This window comes from Salvia splendens, chromosome 7 (genome assembly GCF_004379255.2).
Source record: "Salvia splendens isolate huo1 chromosome 7, SspV2, whole genome shotgun sequence".
Lineage (NCBI taxonomy): Eukaryota > Viridiplantae > Streptophyta > Magnoliopsida > Lamiales > Lamiaceae > Salvia > Salvia splendens.
Genome location: NC_056038.1, coordinates 20,072,165 through 20,077,235, shown reverse-complemented (window position 1 = coordinate 20,077,235; position 5,071 = coordinate 20,072,165). Strand labels below are relative to the sequence as shown.

General features: G+C 37.3%; 1 long non-coding RNA gene across 1 annotated transcript; it reads left to right on the top strand.

Moving 5' to 3' along the window:
- Positions 1-221: 221 nt before the first annotated feature.
- LOC121811555 lies at positions 222-3,617 on the top strand. Its single transcript, XR_006052678.1, has 5 exons — positions 222-429; positions 941-980; positions 2,470-2,510; positions 2,588-2,662; positions 3,292-3,617. It is a non-coding gene; the product is annotated as an uncharacterized LOC121811555 (long non-coding RNA).
- The last annotated feature ends 1,454 nt before the right edge of the window (positions 3,618-5,071 follow it).

Below are 5,071 nucleotides of genomic sequence, written 5' to 3'. Positions count from 1 at the left end.
ATCTTATCTAGTGGATTATACAAAATTCACCAAAAATAAATAGATAGTGCTAATTTCAATTAATGGGTCAAAATAGAAAACACATGAATATTTTGTAGTATATGAATGTAAATTTTAGGATTTTAATAAATGTATTTTAATTAAATCAAAAAGGAAATTTCATGAAACAAAGAGAGTAGTACTACTAAGATAAAAGAAATTGAAAAAGTAAAATTAATGAAGTTTTTAATAAGCAATGGATTTAGTTCCCTCTCTTAACATCTAACGTGAACTCTGCCGCATCCACCGCAAGCATCAGCGCCGCCGCCGCCCTGAAGCCTCAGAAAGTTGTTGCTCTTTTCGCTGCTCAAACCTGCCATACCACTCCATCGGCTGCTGCTGATTGCTACTTTCGTGTGCACTTGGCTTCTATTTTCTCAGGGGCTCGAGGTAAAATGCTGATAAATTAACGAAGCTATTGTAAAATTCTTTTCGTTTGGTGTTGGAACGAAGTATTTCCTTTTCTCTCATTTGTTAGCTTTTTTGGATTGATACGCAATTTCACATGTTCTCTATGCAAAGTACCGGCAAATATATGAAGCATGGCTAGGGTTCCCGATTTAGATTGGTATTTATAATTTTTGGTTCATGAATCAAACTTGTTATGACTGTGAATGGAATAATTAGACGAGAAATTGGTAGTTTTGTGTTATCAAAGATTTCTGAATTCAGATACCCCATCTAATTGGATGTAACTCTTGTTTGGATATCATTTGGAGCTTCAGTTTTTGCAGAATGTACATTTATTTAAGACTTTTGGATTTCCCCTGTTATTACATCACTCTAAGAGTCCAAGTGAAAAGGAAAATGTTGTGTATAAGTTTGTGCTTCATGCATTTGAGTTGTTGTTATGATCTGCACTGATGCAGAACTCATTTTCTTGCTTTTTGTCGAGTATCAGAAGATGGCAACTGGAGCTGGACTAGAGACTCTTGTTGATCGTATGTAATCTCTTATTCCATCTACACGTATTGTATTATCATCTGAATAATTTTGAATTGTTTTATTCTACTATGAACTTAGCAACTGCTTTCATAGACTTGGAAAGATTATTTTTTTCTGAAAGTATTATATCCTGGTGATTCATGATTTTAATTTTTGTACACCTCCTGCCATAACCTTTTTTTTTAAACACCATTGTGGTGAAGGGTTCGTGGGTCCCTCATCCCTTCATATCATAAAAGACCATTTACACGTTTTATGCCCAAAAGTGACATAGAGCCCACGTAGGGAGTAATTTGTTGTCCCCTCCGCACACATGTAAGTGACACCAAATTACTCACCTCAAAAATTACAGTAAGATCAGCCTATGTTCACCAAACTTCACCATCCTACTAGTGCCTTAGGAATTGGAAATTCGGCATGTTGAGTTGATCCATTCTTACCAACGCTTTGATCATCGCCGGGGCTGTGTCACGGTCAAATTCCTGCTGGCCATTCTCGGGACTCCCTAGCTTCGCTGCATATTCCGCTGCTTTGTTTCCGACGTTATAGCAGTGGGAATACTTGGCAACAACCTCCTTCAATTTGTTTCGGATGAACCTCGTTTGATGTCGTAGATGTGCCTGCCCGGGTTTGTTGAGTTGAATTAAGGAGATCACTTCTTTAGAGTCCGATTCAATCCACACTTTTCTACCCCTACCTGTAACCATCTCAAGGCCGAGGGAAAGTGCTTGCAGCTCAGCATCAAGAGCCGACGCGGCTGTCACTTTCCGAATAAAGCCTCGGACAATGTTGCTGCTGGCGTCTCGGATAATTCCTCACACCCCTGCGCCTGCCCGGTTCCACACTCCTTTGATATTGAGCTTTAACCAGCCCATGTCCGGCGGAATCCATCTGACTGTTTTGATGAGCTTTGTTGGCCTCTCGATCCAAGTGGTTGTATCAAAATTCTCTAGATTGTTGCATCCTTCCCACTCCTTCCTTCCCAGTTTTCCTGCTTTGATCATGTTTTGCAAGTAAGTCTTGGTTCTTTGGAACACATTTTCTGCTGTCATCTTCACTCCTCGATGTATGTAGCTGTTACGTTCCGTCCAAATGAACCATAGAATGAGGCAGGGGATGACCGAGTGAAAAGTGGATCAAAAGTCTTTGTTTGCTCTATTGTATAACCATTTCACTTTGGATAAGACGTTCATATCGACGGTGACGGTATAAATGGACTCAGATTATTTTCTAGAATATGCTTGTCCTATCAGCATTTCATGAAATTGCAGTGACGGTATAAATTTACAAAGACCTCCATTCTTGTCAAACTATGTTCTTTGAAAGTTTATAGAATCTTAATCGACAATATACTCGAGATGTTAACTCTCTCTTTGTCTATGCTAGTCAAGAGCTAATAACATCCTATTAGGCACAACAGGTGTTTTCCAGTTGTTTATTTCTCTACCAGCCATGACTTTTTTATTCTCTATTTTTTTACTGTAGAAACAATTTCAATTATCACAAATGATGGGCGGAATATTGTGGTAAGTTTCATGTTTAGGCCAAAATAGAGAAAATTAACTTGGGGTATATTTTACTGAAAATATGACCTTGCATGCAGGGAATTCTAAAAGGTTTCGATCAAGCAACCAACATAATTCTTGATGAGTCTCATGAACGTGTGTACTCCACAAAGGTCTCGTCTCTTGCAAGTATTGAATGCTTGAATGTTTGCTAACTAATTAGTCTGATTACTTGTCTGCCAATTAATGATTTTGTTCAAGGAACTATGTCAATTCGTTTTAAAGACACTAACTATTTCAGTCACTTTGCTTCAGTTTTCAATCAAATTAACCTTTACAGTATTAATCTTTTGCATTAACTGAAATTATTGCCTTTGTCACTCACCATTTTTAGTTTTCATTATGTTTCTGAATTTTTGTTCTGATTTTTAGAAATCCGAAACAAGGTATCATAGAAGAAAGTATCTCTGAATAAATACTTCTTTGCTTTGTAATTGGTATGTTTTCTTGATGTTAATGAGACACAGGAGGAGTGACATCTTGTTCAATCGATGAAGATCACATATTGTCCATTTTCCATCTTATTAGCCTCACAGATAATTATGGGCTTAAATTGTGCAAGAAGTTATTGTTGTAGTACATTTTAGTTGCCAATATTTAGATCTTCAGGTCTTCTTATTTATAGGAAGGCGTGCAACAACTACATCATCCGGGGCGATAACTTTATGATATCCCTCATATTTTGCATCTGATTATCATATTTTCTTTTATATAATGCAAATTGTTTTTTCTACATCTATAGAAGCATTGTTGGCGAGTTGGATGAAGAGCTAGATGCAAGCTTGGACTTATCGAAACTTAGAGCTCATCCTTTGAAGCCAGTCATTCACTGATGTGTGCCATTGCGAATACATAAGCAAATGCCTTAAAGCTGTTGAGCTTTGCTTGTAAGAATGATAGTTTAGCTAGAAGCAGGAGAGGTAAAATGTGGATGTTTGATCGATATTATTTGATAAATACCATTGTTCTCATTCATGTTTGCTTTGCGGTTGTATGGTGACCTTCACAATTTGGGTTTGCTGCCATGATTTAAAGGAATGAAGAAGTAAATGTCCATTCAGATGTGTATATGCTCAATGTAGTTTGAAGAAACGTACTCCCTCCCTCTCATGTGTTACTTGAGGCGTTTCTTTTCGGCACGGAATTTAAGAAAGTTGTGTTTAGTGAGTTGAATAAAGTAGAGGAAAGAGTAAAGTAAGAAAAAAGAAGAGAGAGTAAAGTAAAAAAAAGAATAAAGTATGTTAGATTAGATGTTTTATTTTTAGCCAAAGAAATAAATAACTCAAGTAACTTTGGACAACCTTAAAAGGAATATGACTCAAGTAACTTGGGACGGAGGGAGTATCACTCTAAGTGGGACATTCTAAAAAGAAAAGGAACCATTTTTAAATGGGACAAATTAGTACAATTGTCATCTACATTATAAAAGAAATACAATTAGCACTACTCCCTCTAAGATGACACATTTCGTAGTCGGTAAACTAAAAAGAAAAGTGTATCATCTTAGGTGGGATAGAGGGAGTAGGAAATAGAAATCATGAGAATAGCAAATTGAAATCTCCTAATTTGTTTCGTCTGATAAAAATTAGACTATTGGGTAAGAAATAGTATAAGTTAAATAACATATACTCCTACTACTATTACAATGTAGTCTACTTCCTCCTCGTGCGTCTTTCCCATTGTATTGGAACGAGTAATAGGAGGCATCCAAGTTATCTATAAAACACAATGACAAAGACTAAGAACTAGTCTTAGAGATTAGAGAAATAAGAAAGAGAGATTTCAGAAACTAACTCACCCCAATGTAGTATTCCCCCCTCCCCCAAGTAACTCACCAATGTCACTCGGTTGGTTTAGAATATAGTGGGGCTACTAGTATCACACACTCTTGATCCAATTCCCCCTTGATGGCGCCCAGACTATTCAATCAAGGTATACACCTTAATCAAATATAGACACCAAGTAGTAAACACCAAAGTAATAATGATTAATGAAGAGTCATTTTTGAAAACTAAGAACTCAGAGTTCACATGCAAATTAAAACATGCAGCGTTGCTCAACTTGATCTAGTCAGACAATAGATGGTTCAAGCTGGCTGACAACTACTAGTCGTTGGGTATGCAAATGGAGAGGCTTAGGACCTTCAAGACCTTAACCCACAATACTATTAAACTAGTAAAGGGAGATAAGGGTTGAATCCCTCAGGGACAGATGCTAGTGGAGTTGGGATTGAGAGATTTGGGAGGTTTGGCAGCGGTCACGCTTTTTAGTGGGTTAAGATTAAACTAAGAAAAAGGGAACTGATCAACTAACTAAACTAAACTTATCAAGCTAGACTAGAGATATCATAAATAGAGAAAGGTAACTTGATCAACTAAGCTAAGAACAGAATCCAAGCCCCTTGGCCTAGCGGTAAAGGGTGCTGGATACCGCGTCTATCCTGGAGGTCTCGAGTTCGAACTCTGGGTGGCGTAATTTGTCTTTCCTCCTTGTTATAGGAGTTGATTTGTAATTTCCTCCTT